We start from the raw sequence: 22,946 nt of genomic DNA, 5'->3' as shown, positions 1-22,946 counted from the left end.
AGAGTAACATTAGTTTGATTGATAGAGCTAGAATTGATTGAAAAAGCTACTTTTCTTGAACAGATGGTTGCATTTAGTGAAAGCATTTATTTACTGTCCTGTAGGGGGAGGAAATGCTTAATTAAGTGGAGTAATAGTGACTACTAACATATCTGACATGATAGAAAAACATTTTAAAGACTCACTCCAATGAAAATTGAGTTTTTAACCTTTTTGTGGCATTTTTCATGACATATATAGGGAAAATTAAGATTAAAACTGAATTTCATAGTATTTCTTTATTCTAATCATGGTAAATCAGGAGCAGACACTCCTTGTTCTGCTCCATTCTGATGAATCTACTTGTAGATGACTAGATCCATGAACGTCGTTGCTTTCCTCGTCCGGCCTGACATCTGGCTCAAAACTGTACGTCTGGATAGCTTCAATATTGCTCGCCATTATTTTGCTCTGCTTATCCGAGGTTAGGGTTGTGAGAGGCTAGCAGAAGATCATATAAACAAAAGGATGATGGGAAGTCTGGGCAGCTGTCCCGCCCACAACTTAGAGACAAATTTCTGTTGAATTCCTGCTGCTCTGCAGAAACTATGTGCTAGACAACAACACAGTTTTTTTCAAATGCTGCCTAAAAGAGCACATAAACAGTTAAAAGAACACAAAAGAGTGGGATTTTAGAGGGTAACCAAACCCTAAATCCTCTTTTTTTGTGTCTGTTTACCTCTACAAATGGGGCTTTAAAAGATCTGACTGTTGGTCATTGGCAATTTTTTTGACAAATTAAAATCAACTTGTTTAATTCTTCAAAACACAGTTGAAGTCTGTGTGAAGACAGTGTGCTGTCCCCTACAGGTTGAAACGAGGTATTACAATTTAATTTTTTGGTTGGTCAAACCATTTAAGTAACGTGTCATGATCTGCAGCTCCAGTAATGATAACAGTCCTGTTCCCCAGCCCCATCCCCCAATTTCGGCTGTTGGTGGAGTCAGCCTCCAATTTCCCTGTTTGGTTACCCTTTAAAGTTAGTTTACTACCTGTTTTATGGGCTTGATGTAAGATTCCAATCAACCGTTACCACCAAGATAGTTTTCAAAAAATAATATTCTAATAAGAAAAAGTGGCAAACATGATCAAGTTTTCGAATCAAATTTTCACGATGAAAAAAAAAAAATGACACTGGTGAGAGTTTCCTGTTTTTCATGGAGAAATAATTTGTCCACGTGTCTCACCCGCTGTGTGTGTGTTGTGTATCTCCGAGGCATGGTTTGTGGTGTGTGTGTGTGTGGGAGCCACAGGACTCTTGCAGGCAATGCGCAGGATCCATGCTGTTTGTGTGGTGATGGGTGTGTGGAAATCAAGCTGTGAGATCATCTCATCTCTGTCCAGGAAGCCTCTGGTCAGACAACAGTTATCCCTCCGCATTCCCTCTCTTCTTTGTTTTGTTCTCTTCACCTCCTTTTTTTCAACCGTTTCTTCCCTGTTTTTGAAGTTGCGCTTTAAGGCAACATTCAAAATGCAAAAACGTTTTAATAAATCAGAATTTGAGAAAACATAGTGGAATATTTTCTCATATTATATAAAAAATCTATTTATTTACATTTATTTCCTCCTTGACACTGTTTCAGCAGGACATTTTGATCTGTCATACTTTAGCTTTACTTTGCGCTGTCACATTCACATCTTTCCCATCTTGTGCTTCATTTTTCCATAAAATTCCCCTCAGAGCAGACACAGGTGTGAACTATTAGCTGGACTCAGTAATGTACTTGCCTCTGCTCATGCTCCTTCTCTCCTGAGTCCCAGACAGTCCACTGAGCAGGCAGCAGTGCAATTAGTATAATTCGGTCACCTTGATTCATCCAACATCAGTCCAGAACACATTCTTACCACTTGAATAGGCAGTCATGCAGCTAACTAATGCAGAAGTTCAAGGAAACATAAAAATAATTAGATTATGAGTGTAGCCTCAAACACACACATTGACTATTGTTTTGTGGCTTTAGGGGTTTATTTTGTGTTTTCTGATTCTAACATTAATTTGCACAGACTTTATAAATATTACAGAAAACCTTTATTAAAAAACATATTTGGAGCTCAGTGTGATCAGTAAATGAATCTTATTTCATAAATCTTTCTGCGCAATCATTGGAATTAGTTATTTATAATAGCTTTTACCTATCATTAAGTATTTAATAGGAACCCGTATTCTTATGAGCATAGACTATCTGGCAAGGTCTTCCTTGACTTAGAAACTCCAATTTATTTTTTGAAGTCCTACTCAAATCATCTTTTGATCTATTGTAAAAGCATTCCAAGGGATATTTTAATTATGATTATGTTATTTTTAGCCAAAAAAAAAAAGTCTTGTTTTCTAGTAGGGGTGTGTACTGGCAAGAGTCTGATGATAAAATACTGTATGTATTGTGAAATACACATCACAAAACAATAGAATTGTGATATATCCCAAGACATTACCAGAGAAAATAGTTTACGCGTCAGTACCGCGTCAGTTGGCACAGATTTTCAGTTTGGTATTCATCCTTAGTTAAAACTGAGTTGTAAATGTCTCATTTTGGTTTGTTTTAACAACAACTGCAAGGCTCAGAGTTCAGTTCGAGTTCACATCTATCACAAGATGGTTTGTTTTGGTGCGGTGTGGAGCTGCTGAAAGAGGTTCAATGGGTTGTGCTGTCAACTAGCGGTTGGGGGTTTAAGTGGAAAACAAAAGTAAGACGTTGAACTAAATGTTTGTTTATTTTTAATTAATTAAATGGCAGCATTTTAAATTGATACAAGTATCGACAAATAAGGTATCGCGATACTTCATTAAATTGATATTTTCTTACACCCCTATTTTCTAGAACTAGTCAACATTATCTACAGCTTTCCTTTTCTATGTACATTCTCTTGTCCCTACACCTCTGAGTTGTGGACTTTTGAATAAATCGGATAAAGACTTCCCGATATTCTTCAGTTTACACTCGAGCTTACAGCCCCTCCTAGCCCCAACCTAACATTAGCGGTGCAGCAAAAAAGGGCGAGCATTATTGGAACCATCCTGCTATACAGTTTTGAGCCAGATGCCAGCTCAGACGAGGAAAACAAAGTCATATATGGATCTATTTATCTACAAGAGGATGCATTAGAATTGAGCGGAATAGGAAACTTCAGCCTATAAGCTTTTTCCAACTATATTAGTTTGTCTGTTTCTGATTCACCACAAAATGAATAAAGAGATTCTCAAAAATGCAATTTTAAACTTAGTTTTCTTAACATTTGTCCATCATGTGAAAAATCATGTAAGAACATGTTAAAAACATAAAAAACACAATTTTCGTTGGAGCAGGTCTTTAACTTCACTAAAAATCAGCATACGCGATGCTCTAACCTCCAGTCGATGCAGTGCAGCTTTCAAACACTTTGTCTCAAAAGAAGTGGTGGTTCCTCAACATAAAAAGTACACTCTGTGAGCTAGAAAGCAGGAAAAATCTGACGGTCTCAGTGAGATATTACTTTTTTTTTTAAAAAGAAAAAGAAGTAAAATACTTTTCAAGAATTCCTTGCAGTGTAGTGTATTGAATCCCGTCTCAGCTGGCTGCATTGACCCCCAAATAGTTGCTCGATCCAGTTTACTGTGATTTCCTCAAGACGTTACTTGATGATGTGTGATGGGAATTTTTGTGGTAAAGTGCTGATATGAATCACAGCAGCCAACAATTTCGCTTCAGGATTGTGGTCTCAGTGGACAAGCTATTTTAAGTATTTGGAATATTTTTCTTTGGTTTTGTCCATATTTCAGGCACAGAAACTTTGTGTTAGCAGTGGTGTGTGGGGGGGGGGGAGTAGGGAGATTAATGTATTATACCCTATTTATTGTGATTTAGTTGGAGTCTTTTGCCCATATGGCATGTATTTAACATTACACATAATCTCAACAGAATCACCAGACACGTATGTTCAAATCCGTCTAATCAATTTGTCTTTGAATTATGCAGGAATGTCAGCTGGTAACACTCAGGAACCACTCCAGCTTTGTCTCCATTTGAGAAGCAACCTCAGACTAAATGGTCACCGCTGCACTCAATCACCCCAACCCCACACATTTTTTCATTCTCTGAGAAATATTTTCTATTAAGCCCAACCACGCTGACCTTAAATAAATCCCAAGAAGTAGCACAAACAAATTCCAGTCAGCCAAAAAGACTTCATGCATTTAATTAAAATTTATCAAGTCGGTGCAAAATGACATATATGCTTCTTTTCATGTGAGAACTATTAAAAGATACCTTCCCTTGTCTGAAAATGAAACCACCCAGCCAGCCAGCCAGCATCCCCACCCCCTTCCCTTAACCACCTTGCAAGATCAGAAATGCATGAACACGTTTAGCCCATAATGTTCTTACCGTTTACTCTGTTTATGCAGGCTGCACACTCATTTACATACCCTTAATTATTTTATTTTATAATGCGTGTCTACGTGTGTGCACACTTGTGTTCTGTGAGAAGGTGGGAAAAGAGAAACCGGCGGTGTAGGTAATGCTGGGGTCCCTGGCATTTTTAATTTCTCCTGATTATGATGGTTTGTGCTGGCTGGCTTATTTGTTATTATATCACCACGCCTGTACGTGTTTATTTTAATAGGGATTATAATGAATGGAACTATTAGAGTGCTGGATTCAGGAATGTGCTGCTCTGATTGCCCAGCCAGGGTTCAGTGTTTTCTTAAAGGAGGGGGGTGTGTGTTACAGAGCGATAGAAGCTTATTAATACTCCTTTACATATCATCCAAAAAGGCATCTCAACCATGTCTTTAGGTGTAAAGCTATGGACGGAAAGTAATACCCTGCTGTGCTTCTTACTCCTGTGTTTTCCAACAGGTGTTGCGACAAATCTGTTAACTGTTTATTTTCGGAGCATTTTAATCACAGTTTGCACATTGTTATGACCCTGTTCAAAATATTTGATCAAATTATGCTATTTATCACAGACACAGGGTACCCTTTTAAACAAAGTCAACATAACAGGTTGGGATTGTCAACATTGTTCGCAGCTTTAATTATCTCCTTTCCTTTGTTTTTTTTTCCTAGTTTGCTTACACTTTTGCAATTAAATAAGATTTTTTTTACGCTGATTGCTTAGTTTACTTGCATTCACTTTGTCTGTTGGGTTTTAATTGAGAGCAAAGTGACCTAGCATACCACCCCGTACCGTGCCAGCTAAGTTTTTATATCAGCGCTATCGAGCATAAACAAAGACTGTTTAATTATGCGCCCTGCACTTTATAAGTCCTTAAGTCATGGTTAACACAAACACATTGACACACTAGTACAAATGCACGCACACACACACTTCTTGACTCTATTATACCCCTGACTACACACTGCATTTTAAAGGAAATATTCTTTTAAATAATAAGCATCACTTGAATTATAAAAATAAATAAATAAATAAACAACTGCAGTGCCTGCATGCAGCTTTGTTTGTGTGATTAGGTTTTTTCGGATGCTGACAAGGCAATGGAGCTTGTTAGAAAAAAATGTTTTCCTGGCAGGAGATCAGCAGTACTTTTCCTATTTAACCTTAATTCAGTCAACCACTGATTTGTTTTTAAGGATAAGAAAAAGAAGCAGATACGAGCAACATTTGTAATCCTTAGGAATCCGACTCCAGAAAAAGATACGGAGGCACTGATTTCCGATAACTTGTTTACTGGCTTTTGTTTGCTCATTCTTTGTTCCTCTGAAAACTTTGCCCAGTCTCCTCTTCAGGCCAGTCGCCATGGAGACCCACCTTCAAGTGGCACAGAGGAGCGCAGGTCAGTGGAGGTCAAGCTGAGGGACTGTTTTGGCAAACGGAGCACGCTTCATTAGACCTTTTGGCTTGGGGTTCATTAAACCTGCAGGAAAGGACATTCCAGGAGACTCTATTAACCGACTTGTGACACGCCGTCAGACCAACAGCTTTCAAACATGTTGTGTTAAACCATCAGGCCCCGACCCCCCACCCGCCCACCCCCAGCACAAGCACAAACGCATGCACAGACAAAAACAAATGTGGACTTCATATACATATGCACAAACACCCACCGACTCCTGTCTCTGCTGCCACACTCCACCCCACACCCTCCTTTCACACAATAGCCTCCATCTGTTGGCCTGCTGAGCTTTCCACGGTGGTCTTTGTGGGTTGCTGTTTGTAGACGGATGGACTAACAGTCACGTATCGTTCCTCCCATGACACAGTTAGATCAAAGCATACAGGAGGGCACTGGGGTGGATGGGAAAAGGTTTAGGAGATCGTCAAGAAGAAGGAAAACTGTGATTTTGTGTTTACAGGTTCTGTTAAGTACACATGAAACACTTGGTCAGGAATCCGTCTGTACAGACTCTCAGTCTTCCAGGTCATGTTATCACAGAAGACACCCACTGTTCATCAGAACTATCTTCTTGAATAGCAACTGTAATAAACCTCTGAAGACAATTAAATTGTGTTTTCTGTGTTTTAACATATTCTTGGTTTTATTTTTTGTGTGATGGAGAACGGATATAAAGAAAAGGAAGATAAAAACTGTATTTTTGTATATTTTTAAGTCATAGTGAATCAAGAGCAGATCAAAAAATGTTATTTGAAAAATCTCAGTGACATAGGTATTACAATCGACGGGCCACAAGTCCCTCCTCCACTCCATTCCGGTGCACCCTCTTGAAGTCCATGCATGTCCTCGTTCACCTTCTGAGGTGTTATCTGGTTAAAAGGTGGATAGCTAGAATATCGCTCGCCATTTTGTTGCCCCATTAGTATAAGGTTGGGGTTGTGAGTTGCTGTAAGCTGGAGGGACAGAGTGTAAGCAAAGCAATGATGGGAAGAGTGGGCAGGCTTACCCCAGGCTCCCACAGCAAGCATTACGGCTCCGATGCGACTGCCGGATTGTTTACATAAACGTGTGATAGGAAAATCCACTGAAGACAATCACGTATGACCTCTGCCATCTGGCCTCTCCGGCACTACAAAGCCATTTCATTGGGTTCATATTTTCGCCTGAGCTGAGTCGCAGCACTTCTTGTGAAGTTGGGGTTATTAACCGCCTAAATTGTGATAAATGGCGGGTTAATCCATGAACCTACTTGAGTTCAGAATTTTGAGAGGTCGGCAGCAGAGCTGGGAGTCCTGTGTCACACCTGAGATGCAACGCTTGTCGTGGGGGCCGGGGGTCACACAACATCCCGCCCAAAAGTCTGAGGCGAATTTCTGATGTACTACAACTGCGCAGAATCTGTCAACATCACAGGTTTTTTTTAAATTTTGCCTTAAAACAGCATAATCATAATTAAAAGACCACTGGAACACTTTAACAATAGCTCAAAAGTTGATTGGAGTGGGGCTTTAAAGACCAGTTGTTCCAAAGAAAAGAATCCTATGACTGTTTTAAGAAAGTTGTGCACAGAAATTTCCTAGATAAACATTGTTGTAGGAAAACACAAGACAGGTGTGTTCTGCCAGTAACCATCACTTCATTTCTTTATGACGTACAAAAACTGAAATTCTATCTGACTGGGCGAGTAGTTACAAGAGTCAAAACTTTACTCCAATCAAGCGGTATCACTTCAGAGGGATCCTGTCAGATCAGTGATTTCAGCTATTCACTGTATAAGCAGGTATAACTGGATTATCCTTGTGTTTCAGTTGGCAGGCCTTATCATGCAGGCTCCACGGCTGGTCAGTTCAGACTGGGCAGATTACATTTTGCAGAGTGGAGGTTTAGCCTCGTTTGGGGTTCTGATATGTTAATTAAAGGAGATTTTCTGAAAATGGGACAGCCAGGCTAACAAACTACACCTCAGCAAAGCCTTAAGCCCATCTGCTGGCAGATGTGTATTTGGGACTGCATGTTCCTTTTCTCTTTCTTTTTTGTGTTTGCAGGCACTTGTCTTTCTTTTCTTGTAAAAAAAAAAGGGTGAGGCTTTTAAAAAGAAGCTGTAGAAGTACTGCATCTGTGAGGGGAGATTGCTTAGTCTGTGAGGGTTTAAGAAATATGGCTTGAAAAACTTCCCACAGTGTGTCTCTACTGTTCAGTAAATGGTATACTGAATGTAAGATGTGCATAAATAGCTTAACTTTGTGAACATCCTATGAGTAAAAAGTAAAATAATTGTTTCTGAGTAGCATTTAAGATTCTAAAAAAAAGTAAATTCTATTGTTTTAAATAAATCACTAAATTTGTGCTGTTCAGTCACCTAAAACTGCATTTTTACCCTAAATCACTAACTGCATTAAATGGTCTATTTCCAAGCTTTTGTCATATATGAGACACATCAAAATATAAGGTACATTAAGCGTATTGTACATCAGTTTGTACATCAGTCACTGCATAACTCTAGAACTTTTTGTGACAAACAACATCTTAGTGCATTCTGTAGGGGTGTGGGGAAATTTTGATGTGTTGATATATTACGACATTTCATTTGATGATACTGTGGTTTAAAATGCTGACAAGACAATATTTAAAGAATTATTTATGAGCATCTTTCATCTTTTGCTTTCCACCTAAACCCCTGACCACTAGTTGGCAGCACAGCACACTGAGCCTCTTTGAGCTGCTCTAAAGCACACCAAAACAACAAAAAGATCTTACAAGAACCAGATTGTGTTAAAAGTTCCGTCAGCCTACCAGTTTTTGTTGTGAGACATGTACTAGTTAGTCTTTACTTTGGATGAGTACAGAACCAAAACTGTGCCATGTTGCTGCCAGTATCATATAAAAGCTCAAGCAATGTTCAAGCACTCTTCAGGCTCCTTGTGCTATCTTACGGGGTCCAGATGACCCAAGCCTTATATTGACGTGTTATACCTTAAATGACAAATGTGGATGAAGGTAGACAGGAGTTCATGTCTGCCACATATACCAGTGAAAATCAAAAATCATTGGAAAAAAAAGGTCAGCACGCTCTTGTTAGGTCCATGTAAACATGGCTAGGATAGCACAAGGATAAGTTACATTTAGCAATGTTGGAAATAAGCAGCACTTTGTTTCCTCAATTATACTTTTAGAACCTTATTGGTTAAGACACATTCATTCTAGGTTTTTTTTCTTTTACTTAAAAATATGTTGTTGTGGAAATCAGACAATTTTATGAGTCATAAGGTTGTGTATCGCAATACGTATCATGTCATGATGAGTATTATATTGTATTACACGGCTCATAATACATATCACAATGCATTCCATATGGTATGAGCATAGACTCGTGAGTCATGTATTGCAATACATTATTGTATCACTAGAGACTAGACTCTTGCCAATACACACCCCTAGTTTTCACAATTTCTGCCACTCCCAACCTTCTTTGCAACACGCAAAAAACAAATATATACCGTATTTTCCGGACTATAAGTCTCGCTTTTTTCATAGATTTTCCAAGGGTGCGACTTATACTCCGGTGCGACTTATAGTCCGGAAAATACGGCTTAAGTGTGGCTCATTGAGCAGAAAATACATATTTGTACACTTTACCGGTATGAACTTCTTTTGTATTGAAGGCTAATTAGGCTAAGATTTTTTTATGTTATTACTAGTATGTTGTATATTTGTTTTAAGTTTCAAATCTGTAGAGTGACGGGATAGAAGTGGGTAAAAGTGGGTGAAAGGGTAATAGAAAAATATAAAAAACGAATACAATTGTTTATGCACATGTGTGTATGTTACTGTGTATATGTAATAAAAAATATACATTTCAAGTCGGTTCATGGAGAATTTTAAGGAGAAATTGACATCTTGAGCTCTTTTTGTTGAATTCATATCACAAAAAGATGATGTGATGAGCCAATGTTAATTACTTTTGCTGCCAAAGGATTTAATGTTACAGCTGATTGATGTAGAAAGCTAATTTACAACCAAAAGGAACTTCAGACCACTGAAAATTAACTAGTTTCACCTCATTACTAATTAATATAGACTGTAGTTTAACTTTAATTTCAGCCTTTGCTCTTCAACAGAATTTTTAATAAACCGTCTAATACCACTTAGTAAAATCCATCCTCTTTCAAATAATGTTTTCTGTAATGCTATTTAACATACGATTATACAATCAAATATTAAACTTTTGTTGGGGAATATTAGATGTGAGTTAGAACAGAGCACAATAAATTTTAATGAAGGAGAAATTCATGTTGTTTCTATGAACAAATTGGATTTTAATTTGAATAACTGCACCAGCTACTCTCAAAAACATGCTTTGTGATCTCCACTGAAATTATGCAAAACAATTATAGATTTAATCTATTTGTCAGTGTCTTTGATTGTTAGCTTTCTCCAGTTGGTCTTAATCGTGTCTTAAAAACGGAAAGAATTAGGGTCAGGTTTTAACTGGATTAGAAGTGGAGTAAATATTTTTAACAAAGGTTTAGTAACAGAAATCCTACAATCTTGCAATATATAGTATTTCAAGATGTTTGGATGGAATCTTTTTAAAGCAGGAGGATCTTCTTCAGCTTTCTGTTTAGGTCTAAATCTGTAAAGTAAATGTGTTGGATTTATTTGATGGATCCAGCCTTGAAATCACAAGATTAGGAAAAAAGCTGCTGAAAAGAAAAATACAACACAACCAACCAACTCTTAAAATCCAGAGTGAAATAAACTATATGAACAGATTACAAATGAGAAACCAAAAGCATATCAGTTGCAACCTTCAGGGAAAGATATATATATACCAAAAGACGAAAGACAAACCCTGCTTTATCTTCAACAAATGAATGGATCGTCTGAAAGCAGGAAATCACATCCTTATGTGGAGGTAATCAGAACGGAGACGGAGCGTGATTGACTGTCTAATAAACAGACTTTGGAGGCATGGAGAAAAACATGGCCAAAAAGTTATCTTGCTCCAAGAAAAAACTATTTGAAGTATTTTTTTTGCAGGTTTTCTCACTCAAGCAGACTTCTTAAATAAGCACTTTTCCAGAAAGTGATAGTATGAACTTGTAAATAAATGTATGCCCTAAATACTGAAAAAAGAGGATGTTCTGATTGTGCTTTTCTCAAATTATCTCACTCTTTATTATTTTTTGGACAGCTTCCAAAGCTTGAGTAGCTAAAGTTCATAAGTGTATGAGGTGTGCACATTATAAAAGCACGCTCCATCTTTTCAAAACAAGTCAGCATGTGAGAGAAGATGGGTAGTTATAGGTAGGTAGATAGGTGGGTAGTCTCTCTATTCTTTTTACACTCCTGAAGTGAAAATTGCAAAACCTTCACCTCCCTGATCGCTTTCTTTCTGGGAGAATGAGATAGTGGAAGAGTTCCACCTGACCTGAGGTAAATGTAGTTAAGGCTATAGTGGTGAGAATGAAAGGCTGGTGGGAGAATGACAGCAGTCTGAAGTTTCTTCCACTGCTGAGACACCAGAGACATGTGTGGGGCCTGTACCTGTTCACAAATGCGGGCGTGTTCTAAAAACTGATTTACAATTATTTTGTTTCTTTGTGACCTTTTTTCGAATGATCCGCTTCGTTAAGATCCTTCCGATGCTGTTGATTTCTGCGCCGTGTTTTTGCCCCAATTTTAGCCCAGCCAGATTTAGCTCTGTTTCATCCGCTAATCTCTCTGTTTTTCGTGACACCGGGAGAACAGCCTGGCTTGTGTGCTTCAGCCCAGCCTGTCAAAGCCTATAACATCTTTCACCAGGATCAAGTTATTGCCTTAGCTCTCTCTGTGTTTATATTAAATTGTGTGTGATAGAATGATCTGGTGTTGTGTTGGTGCGACAGTGGCTCAGTGTGTGTGTGCTTGCATCCATGTATGTTTAATTGTGTTGTTATGGATCATGTGGCTTTGCTGAATAAGTGAAAGTGACACACAATATTCGATACAATAACTGTCTTTTCTGTCCTCCAATGTTATATTTTTTAAACCCCCCTGTGCCTTTTCTACGCTCCCAACAACCTTCATCCACCATATTTGTCTGTCCTCACAGTGGGGTGAAATACTGGGCAGTAAACATGGCAAATGCTAAAGTTTCTGAGCCAAGGGCAGACAGCTCAGGATGAATATCAGCTCAACAAAGTAAGTGTTGGGAATTGTACGAGCTACAGTGGGCAAGGCGTCAGCACTTTCCCTCCCATGCATTTTCACCCAGACAGATTGTGTCTTATTATCTGACCCCACTCCTCTTCCCTCAGTGACCTAATAATATTGTTTCAGCAATCTTGTCCAGCCTGCGACCTCATAGCTTCACACAAGAATGTGCGAGATGAAATGAGAGAAGCCTGGTCGTTTTCAAGAAGTTTGCCTCGTCTGTTACTGCATGATGACACTCCCACGCATTTTTCAAATTCATAACTATATAAACTTAACCTTTCCAAGTGTTGCAAATAGATTCGTAGTATAACAAGTTTTAAGTGTACCTCTGTAAATATGCAAAGAACTGGGCAATTTTAATTTCACAAAAGTCTATAAGTAAACAACAAGTGTCTGATTAGTAAACTTTAAAGTATAAAGATTTATCAAAGATGTTATTTAATAAAACAATACAGTGGTCTGTCATTTACCACAAAAAAAAAAAAAAACACCATAAGTGAAATATGCAAAGTAGAACTACAGATGTTTTAAAGCTGTAAGACTTCGTGCTCTCTTCTCAGACAGACATTAACATTTTTGTACTTTTCCATCTTTCTTAAACTCTCAAAGTTTAAATTTTCACAGAAAATAGGTCCAGTATTTTAGAATGAAAACCAAGATGTGCTCACGATCAAAGATTTATATAGATTTGGCGAGCTGCACGAAGGCTTATCTGCAAAGGGGACAGATTGACGAGATCTCCAGCCAATTAGGAAGCAGAACACAAGTTGTTGTTAAAGGGTAACCAAACAGGGAGGTTGGAGGCTGACTCCACCCACAGCCGAAATGTGAAAATCCAGTCAGAGGGGAGGGGCTTGAGGGCTTTAGCTCCAGATCAAAAAGTGAGACTTTTGAAATTTACATGGTTTGACCAATCTCAAAATTCAATTTCAATACCTCATTTCAACCTGTAGGGGGCAGCACACAGGCAGATTGTGACTATATTTTCAAGAATTACACAATTTTTTTTAATTATCAAACATTTGGCTTGAAGTCCCTTTGGACATAAAACTCCTTAAAAACAGCTACAGTCTCTTGGCATATAAGGCAGACTGATTTGATTATTATTTCGCTGAAAAAATATGCCAATTTCCATTTGTCCTGGAAGTGGCATCACTCATAGGCTACTTTTTTTTTAAATTTACAGATAACATTTTTTAAAAAAAAGGAACAATAAAGCATCACAAAAGGATCGCAAAACTGTTTCACAGGTTTAAAGCATAATTTAGCTAACCACAATGAAGACACCGAACAGTTTTTATAAAATTCTGGGGACTGTATTGTATTATTTTTACGAAAGGAGCCTATGGTAGTTTGAAGGCAGGGTGGATTTGGCCCATGGGTCGGACTTTGGACATGCTTGGCTTAAGGTGACCTGCGTTATAGCAAGGAAACACTGTTCTACAAATGCTAAATATTTTTAGACTACCTTAAGGTTTGAGGATTGTTCCCTTTTTTAGTTTCTTTTTTAGATGGGTTTTATTTTGAGTTATGCTGTTTTTTTTTTTTTTTTGGCTTCTTTTTCCTTCAGTCCCCATCAAACCAGGATTCAATTTCAACCATGAAGCTATTTCTGTTCATTTCTCTGCCAGTACACTCAATTTCTTGTTTTTCATAATTTCAGAAGCAGGTCCTCTGTTTAGGCTCACTTTTAGTTTCCCTTGCTTTAAGTTTATTATGGTTTAGCTTTGTCGCGCTTGAGTTTAGTTGTGTTTGTCATCTTCACGACGTAATTACTTTAAGAGACTATCATGCAGGTTTCCAAGATCCAATCTCATCATCCAGCCAGCAAACCAAAATGACATACAGAAACTCTGCTAACTGTTACAACCCAAGCATAAAACAGTTAATTACAATGAATTGTTTATATTAATTATTTTAGTCAAAAAGTATCATTATTTTGCAGAAACCCAGCAACACTACAGCACAAACTTCTTCTGCTTAGTGCATCTAAACCTGACAGTGGTTTAAGAGACTCAGATTTAATAACTCAAACTGCTCTAACATCACACGACATAAAAATAAAGTGGGCAAGCTTTAATATCTAAAAACACACATATTTCTTGTTTTTATTTTGTGACTAAGCTCTTTCTTTGCCAAATTCTCTCTCTCGGTCTATTGTATTATTTTTCCAAGTCACAGTGATACAGAGGAGATCTGTTGCTGCAGCAAAAAATTCCACAGCTTTGTGTATTACATCGATGTAATTCAGGAGAGCTTTTCCCATCTCTAGATTTTTGTTCAGACAATGACAAAGTTTTTTTTTCTCTCTCTTTTACTGCAATGAGTTACCAGTCATTTGAGAAAATAAAGGCTGTCTGGGTGGTACCAATGAAAAATAAACTATAAAAGAGTATAATTGCTGGAAAGTTACCTGATTCCCAAAATAACAAAGGTGATAAAGTATGTAAAAAATGAAGTAAAAGAGTACTACTTGTAACTACAGTACTGCTTAATACTTCTCCTGTTTGCATCATCAAGGTCATCCATTAATCCAAGTGTTGGGTAAAAGGAAAATGATTTCATAAAGATCCATGATAGGCTAACGTGTACAGAGTATGTTTGCTCATCATTTTTTCAATTTTTACACCAAATCCTGAACATTAATTTAAACCATTTACTTGTAAATAATTTTGAATACTTAAGAATCATTTTAAACCTGTAGTTGAAAAAATATACTGGAAAACATCTGCAAGTTCAGTTTTGAAATAAAAAAACAGTCCTGACATTGTCTGTAGCACATATACCTGGTCTACTAGACCCACAAAAATGACTGAAGGCTTGTCTACGTGATGCAATTTACAGCTCAATTTTAAAGTCGATGGCTGATTTTATTATATTTCATTGGCGTGCAAACCCCAGACTGAAGACACTTGATACCATTTGAGAGGCTCGTGAACACTTTATAGTATCTGAAAGTAGAGGCTGAATGCAAAACAAGATAGAGAACTTTTCTGGGAAATGTGTAGTTTTTTTCATAGAAGCATCTCTTTAAATGATGCTATAGGAGTTGGAGATCCAACACATTAGTGAGGTATAAAAGCCATACAGGGCATGAATCTCTGGCAAGGATCACTTATGTATGAATTAGGTGCAACTTCCTAACATCTAGTAACAACTCTGATTATTAAGTCTCCCCACTCCGAATAACTTTTGATTAATTGATGAAGTGTTCCCAGTGGTGTTTTAATTAAGATTATGCCTTTTTTAGCCAAAATGAAAAAAAAGTGTCGTTTTTGGAAAAAGTTACTGCAGAGCAGTTATGGGTGGGACGGTTGGTGGAGAGTAACCCTGTGCTCACATTCCATCAGATGTCATCTAACAACCAACCTAACATTACCAGTGCAGCAAAAATGGGCATTCCTGTACATTTTTAGACTAATGCTAGATCAGTTGAGGAAAACAAAGACTCACATGGATCTAGTAATCTGCAAGTGGATGCATCAGAATGAATCAGAGCAGGGAGCTTGTGGCTCGCACAGAACACTTTGTACGTCACAACTAGAAGCTTTTTCCAACAGATTTTTTCCTGCGTCTGCTTCTAATTCACAACAATTTGAATAAAGAAATACTCTGAAAAGCCTCAATTTCTCAATATTTTTTCCTTCATCATGAGAAAAATGCCACAAGAACATGGTAAAAACACCAAAAACACAAATTTCATCTGATTAGATCGTTAAAGTCCCCTCCAATGTAAATCATGTTTTTGAGTTTTTGACATGCATGTGTGGTATTTTTCTTTCAGAGAATTTCTCCTTTTAAATCGCTGTCAGTTAAACTGTTGCAGAAAGGCTGCAGCTTTTTAAACGAATGAGCCTTCTTTACATGAGGGGTTTACTTGCAGTAAACCTGCTAGCTCAGGTGCTGGAGAAGAGAAGATGGCATTTTCCCACTGACTGCGGTCAAATGAGCTGCCGTCCACATTTCCGTGGTCAAATCAGCCATCGCTGGATTTTTTGTGTGAGTTTCATACAATACATATGGTAGCAGGGCTGCAGATGCAGGAAAATTTCCACCAGACTCAAACTTTCTTGAGGGGGGGGGCTGCTCAGCTCAGCTTCAAAAGTCAAACCCCCTCAGAGGAGATTTTGGAAAAAGATCAACATGAAAAATGTCTTAACACATTTAGGTTGTGAGATTTTGGTTAAAACGTTACTATGAATGTTTTTTTAAATAGAAAAAAAATGTAATTGGGGGAATTTTAAGGGGCCACACCACGTTTGAATGGATCAAAAACTTCTTTGGGGTCGTTTACATATAGTATAATAAAGTTTAAAGCTCAAAATGTTGATTTTTCATGGTATGGAACCCTTTAAATAATGTGAATTTAGCCTATCTTTGTTACTATAATGCTAATTCTGTCTGGATACTCTGCCAAAGAAGACACAGGTTTATACTTATAATTTTTAATCGTTGTTACTTTACAAGAATGAACACATTCATCGCTTTAGTATTTGTTTTTACTGTTACTAAAAGCTTCACGCCAGCAAATTGGTGTAACAGATTTCTTGCTAAAACAATTTCAGAGGACAAAAAAATGGATGTGCACAAATTCTCGTAAAGCATTGTTTCTTTTATTGACCAGCAGTGTTTATTACAGTATCACTAGCAGAATCAAAGCCACATTATCTGTGAATTAACATGGTTATGCAGGAGCTTGTTAGGCAGCTGAGGTAAATGGGGGAGATTTGGGAAATAATCCCTTCCCAATCTGGACACCACAGCTGGTTGGCTCATGCCTTCCCATCCCTCCCAGCACATGTGCACACATTTGCATACACCCTGAGCTCTGAAGTTCATGCGGGTGCCAACGCGAATAGTGACATACACACGGATGGGGGGATTGGTGAGAACTGCAAGAAGTGTGTTAGTGACTTTAATTGGGTTTTTCCAAATCTGCCTTAAACCTCATACATGTTCAAACACATGCTCTGGTTTCTCTCCGTCTACGGACACGTGGCTATTTAGAAACACAAGTTTTGTTTAGTTTTTCTTTGTATGTGGAAAAAAGTTCTGTTCTAACCAGTTTTTGCTGTCAGACTTTGAAAAATTCTCTGAGTTGTGTTTTGTAGCATCATCTCGGTGAGGCCTATCATTGTGATTGATGGTTTCTGATGATACGTTCTCACAGTTTGTGCCTGCTTGGGAGCCAGATTGGCCATGGGGGGGGGGGGGGGGGAGCATGTTGACCTTGTATACAGATTTAGAACACAGAAGCATCACTGATATGGCAGCTGTACTGTGTCAGGCAGCAGAAGCCCAAGCTCCAATCAGATCATCAGGTCAGATGGCTTTAGTTAATGCTAAAGCTCAGAGTGCAAATGTAATACTCCTCAGCTCAATGCACAAAGACAATTTAGGCAGCCTTTGTTGGAGCTAGGAAGTCTTTAGGGGTTACTGAGGAGCGCTTCCTGAGAGCTTCCTTTGTGTGAATAACATATTGATCTTTTATATCTCTTATCTGTCTTACTGCTGTTAGCTACTTACTGCAAGCCGTCATATTCATTTTGTAATAGTGTTTTTTCTCTCCTTTCTTTCTGACAAGTGATTGAGTTTGAGAACTGCTCGGATTTTTTTTTTTTTTTTTTGTAACCATTAAGATTATGCACGCACACCTTCTGCACACTCTTACAGAGAGTGTCAAACACATTAAAGTACAGCACAGATGTCAGTTCCTACTTAACATTTCAGACTCAAACCCCAGAAGAAGACCGTGTCTCTCCCTTGTATCGTGCTGCTTTTGACCGTTATTCCTTCTGCTCTCTCTGCTGAAGCTTTTTCTGACGCACTGGTCTGAGTCAGTCGACTTCCTGTTGGTTTTCAAACTCCTCGTGTCAGCCTTCCTTCCGCACATCTCCACTCCCCCTTCGTCTCCTATTTATCACTCCGCAGCCCATTTTACGGTATCTTTCTGCGTCCATCCTGGAGCCATATCTTGCGCTCCATTACCTTGCTCGTTTGTGTCCCCTTCATCTCCCCCCTCTGCCTGTCCAACCTGCTGACATGAATTTTCACCCCGTTACTGTATTTCTCCTCTTCCTTCACATCTTCTCTCTTGCCATTCATCCTCAGTTCCTCCGTCCACCCCCCCTGAACCCCCACATACCCACTCCCCCATCCCCACCGCACCATCAGACCCCTGCCTCCGCTCACCCCCCCCACTTCGTCTGGAAGTGGAGTTGCTCCACTCTTGCTGACAGTGCTGTTTGGCTGAACTGAGTGCTCAGCTTCACAGCCCCCTCGCCTCCCATTCCTCCCCGCCTTCCACCACCTCTCATCCTCATCTTCACCTCCTTCCATCCTTTCCTCCTGCCTCCCACCTACATAACCCCCCAGGCAGGGGGATTAACCTTCCAGCCCAGGGCTGCTGGGCTTTAATGACTGTCTGTGGAGCCAGCTTTAAACACACAACCCAGTTGCTAACATCTGGTTCTCACACACCCACTCACCCTTCCCTTACACCAGCACAGAGGCCTAAATGATGTACCTGCAGCGGAGACACGCACCATGACAGCCATGAGCACCGTGCTTCATACACTGTAAAGAAATAGTCCTTGAATTTCCACCATAATGTTTCTTTATAGTGTTGCACAAATGAATGACCTTTTTCCTCACATCTGCAGTGGACCAACTCCTTTAGTGCTTATACTGAGAAAATATGCGCTTTACACAGTCTGGACGGAGACAAATCACAAGTGTGGACTATCAGAAAACCCTCTGAAGGACACATACACAAGGAGAATAAACATGACCTTTAAGTTGCTTTGCTGGAAGAGCTTTCAGTATGTTCCACTGAGCAAGTGATGGTATTCTGCAGCCACCATTCAGTTGGAAGTATATAATTGACAAAAGAGGCAGAAGGGCAATACGCAGAAAAAAACTACTGCACAATTCAAAGTAGAAGCACTGGCTTGTGTGAATGATCAGGTTTGCATTGCAGCAAATCCGCCTATAGCATTCTGTATATGGAATTTGGTGAATTATTTCATTGATATTTATTATGTATGAAAATAAATGTCACAATCTGGCAACTGTGAAAGTCGTTTTGGATCTGGGTGTTTGAGGGCTGCTTTGCTCTTTCCAACTTGGCAAATTTTAATGTGATCCATTAATACACCACTGGAAGACAGAACGGTAAGAAACTACAGGCGTGTTCTTCTGCGAAGCGCCTCAGTAGAGGTTCATCAAACATTTGCAGACAGACTTTAGCTTTCTTAAAGCAGGAGTTATCAGATGTAAATGTTTGACCTGAGACACACTTGTTTTTTTTATTAGCCACAATGCCACATGTTGGTTTTGATGTCATTTTCATACTCCGCAGGTCCCTCCCAAACGGACCACCACCAACGTCTTTGATATGCATCAGCTTCACACACCTTTCCTCATCCTTCAGTCTGTTCTGCTGTTCTTTTTCAGACTGCCTCCCTTTAAGGCAAAGGAGTAAAAGAAGGGAGAGTCCCATTGGCATTCTATAAAATCTCTCCTCCTCAGTTGTGTTCAGAGAGCCATCTGTGGATCAGGAAGACAAAAAGGCGCTCCTGAGCCACAGTGTCACTCAACAGGTAAGCCATTTCTCTCGTGCAAATTCACATGCCTTTTGAAATATTCTTGGCTTTTTTTGTTGTTGTACAGAGGAACACCCTTTGTGTGCATCTGCATGCCTGCCTCATTTTGGAGCTCTCTGCACTCTGCAGGCTGATGTGCATGAGATGGTTTAAAGGAGGTTTCTTTTTCTTAACTTTTTTTCCTGGGGAGAGTGGATTTTTTTTTTTTTTTTTTTTTTTTTTTTAGCATGCAAGTCATTGTAATCCAAGAAATGTGAACAGACTGAGATAAAAGAAATGGAGAAGTAGTATTTCGTTTGGTAAATGTCTTGAACTTGTCCCTGGATTAAATTAGATTAGATAGACCTTAAGGTCCTTTTCCAGATAGAAATTGGTTGTTTCTCCTTTCTGTGAGCCAGTTTTCTTTGCAAGCTTTTACTTTTTTTCTAGTCAATAAATAAAATAAAGGAAATTACATAAAATACATTTCAATGTTTGACTGATGATTCCTAAATGCCCTCAGGGAGAGCATGTGGCTGACTTGACATGACATCACTTGTCTCGGATTTCTTTAGTTCCGGACACCTGGCCAGATATTAATAAGGCTGAGGGGAAAATAGATATATATTTATGCAGAATCATTAGATTCAGTTGATAATCTAATCACAGCAATTACAAGAAGCAGTGATTGGACCCACAGGCAACTGGTGAAATTGGTTAGAGTTTAGCCGGGCATTAAGACGTTGGGCCACATCTGAATTGGATGACTGCTTACAGGGTGAAACTTCATTTTCTCCACACTGACTGCTTTCTCAGGGCTTCGTGTTTTAAAATGCTGCTGGATTGAGTGCATTGAATTGGTTTGATGATGTTGTGAAAGATGCCATAAAAGAAAAAAAAATTAAAAATCTACCTGCCGCAGTCACAGTGAATGGTTCGGCTACTTCTAACGTCCTTGCAACCGGAGTAGCGGCCCTTTTTTTTATCTGTGTGCTGAAAGCAAATCAAATCTCAAATCAAACTTTGTAATTTGCATTTGTAAACAGCCGAAAGAACAAGGTCAAAAAACCCGTGGCAGCGAGGGCTGCCGTGGTGGGATCTTTTATTTCACGTATAAAAGCAAATTAAAGCGTAGACGTTTTGTCTAATTTACGAATGTGGAATCATATATTACAATTATTCCTTGATTGTTGCTCAGTCATACATGTTACTTCGTAAAATAAAGCTGAAATGTACCATTTAATGAGCATTCAGAGGACGAGCTTAATTTTTTAAAGCAATTAAGGGAGGTTGTTTAAATAGGTAATGGGAATGTGGGGAGGTCAGGCAGGCTGAGTCTGCTTTCATTAAGAGTCCCAATGAAAACGGTGACTCATGAGGCCAGCAGCAACCTTTCTGGGCTGGACCAACATCTCTCCTCCTTACTCTGAGTACTCCTTGTTTGAGAATAAATCACAGAGGCAGAGATGACTTTTTCAGCCATTTTTGTTTTCATAAGAAAAATAAGAAAATTATCGCTTGTTATCAAATGATGAATAACTCAGCTTATTGCGGTGCATATGACGAAAACTGCCTGCATTTGGGGATAAAACGATCGTCTGTGTGTTTACTCTCATGAGGCAAAGATAAAGAGAAGATGGGCGTTTTTAACCTCACAGAAGAATTTTATTCATTGAAGAGGGAAATAATTGGCCTTGTGTGTTCAAAGACTTCACTGGGGGCTCTGAAACACACAAAATGTTTTGAGAGCGCAAAATAATTGAGTGTGAGTTCTTTCTTATCAACGCCTGTTGGAGTGCAACTAATCGACTTGGTGGGGGGAAAGATGTGTCAAAAAGCAGTTGCCTCCAATTCATTTTGTCTATTCAAATGAGAAAATATTTAGTTTTCAATTAAGTAAATCACTATTATTTTGTTCCACTCCTGCAGCAGATAAATTGAAGCGATTATGCCCTGACTTGAAACCCACCGAGCGCTCATCCAGGTCAAGATAGTCTCTGCCCACAAGTTTGAATGCCATAAAACAGATCATCCTCTTTGTTTTTACAAGAATATGCCATAATTGTAACTTGACATGACACTTATTCCAATTTTCTATTTATTTGACTTATTCTGAGTTTCTTTTGTATGTATTCATTGTATGTGGGGTCATGGGTTGTATTCGTTGATGGAGGGGAGGGTATTTATTGTGTGTGCTTTCTGTTTTTGAAAGTAAAGCGCTTCAAGTTATAAAGAGTTCTTTTTTGTAAATAAAGTTTGAATTGATTTGAAGCTACATTCTTTCCACCCTTGGCCATGAACTGACGTGCATGTGGCTTCCACATTTAAAAATAGCTTCACACATTTTTAAGATAGTTTTTTAACTTTGACCAATTAGAGACTGCTTTGGTAGTGACGTATGATTTCAATTTCAAATTTTAAATTAATAATGGAGGATGTGCCAAGGAGGACAACAGAAGATTCATTAAAAAAAATGATAGTTTAATTTTTCTCAAAAAAATGTTAATAATTTACCAACTGGACCCTTAAGAGGCCAAAAGAAACATAATTAAGGAAACAACTTAACTTTAACGTAAGCAATTGAACAGACCAAGTAACAGAAATGAACTGACCCAACCTAAGACACAACAGGGAACATACATAGTGGGCGATCAAACCATTTGACAAACATGGGGGGGGCAACTAAAGCATTTAATCATTTAAGAATGAGTTTGAAATGGCAAACTTATTAAATATAATAAATAAAATAAAGTGTGCAGTGCATGGGGGGGTTAACGCCATTTTGCTGTGGGTGTAACAGGATATGCTGCCATCACGGAGGAGAAATGAATAATTGCTGTTTGTGAGTTGTGAAAGAAAAAACCTGGAGCAAGATTCACGATATTTGTTCTACTTTGACATTTTGCACCAAAACTCTTCCAGCTGTGGGTGGCTGACACGCGCTTGTATTGGGTATTAGGGGTGTTCATTGGCAAGAGTATGGCAATGCAATACATGTCTCACAATACAATACATATCATGATTTGCCCCTAGACTATACTTTTGTAATTGTGAACCGTTAGCCCGCTACGCAGACAGCATTTTAAATCAGGGCTAAGAATCACTGGGTACCTCACGATCTGATGCGATGTGGCATACATGGTTCACGATATCGATGATATCATAATACAGCAATAAGTGGTAAAAATAATCTCTAATAACTCACATTATATAGAAGAGAACATATTTTTTTTATGAAAATGTGTCCCTATTTCTCTTTTAGCTTGAACACAATCATAATAAACAACCTGTGT

General features: G+C 38.6%; 1 long non-coding RNA gene across 2 annotated transcripts in view; it reads right to left on the bottom strand.

Moving 5' to 3' along the window:
• Window positions 1-5,113: 5,113 nt before the first annotated feature.
• LOC112143575 overlaps window positions 5,114-22,946 on the bottom strand; it is a 20,402-nt gene continuing 2,569 nt past the window's right edge. Inside the window, exons 2-3 of one of the 2 annotated variants that reach the window (XR_002918766.2) lie at window positions 20,567-20,646; window positions 5,114-5,893 (exon numbers count right to left, since the gene is read on the bottom strand). This is a non-coding gene — a long non-coding RNA (uncharacterized LOC112143575). Of the gene's footprint in view, window positions 5,894-20,566; window positions 21,291-22,946 lie in introns of those variants that run through there. The other variant, XR_004949346.1, reaches the window with a different exon arrangement.

Source organism: Oryzias melastigma, linkage group LG16 (genome assembly GCF_002922805.2).
Source record: "Oryzias melastigma strain HK-1 linkage group LG16, ASM292280v2, whole genome shotgun sequence".
In the NCBI taxonomy this organism is placed as follows: domain Eukaryota; kingdom Metazoa; phylum Chordata; class Actinopteri; order Beloniformes; family Adrianichthyidae; genus Oryzias; species Oryzias melastigma.
Note: the sequence above shows the minus strand (reverse complement) of the source record. Positions and strands in the feature narration are given on the sequence as shown.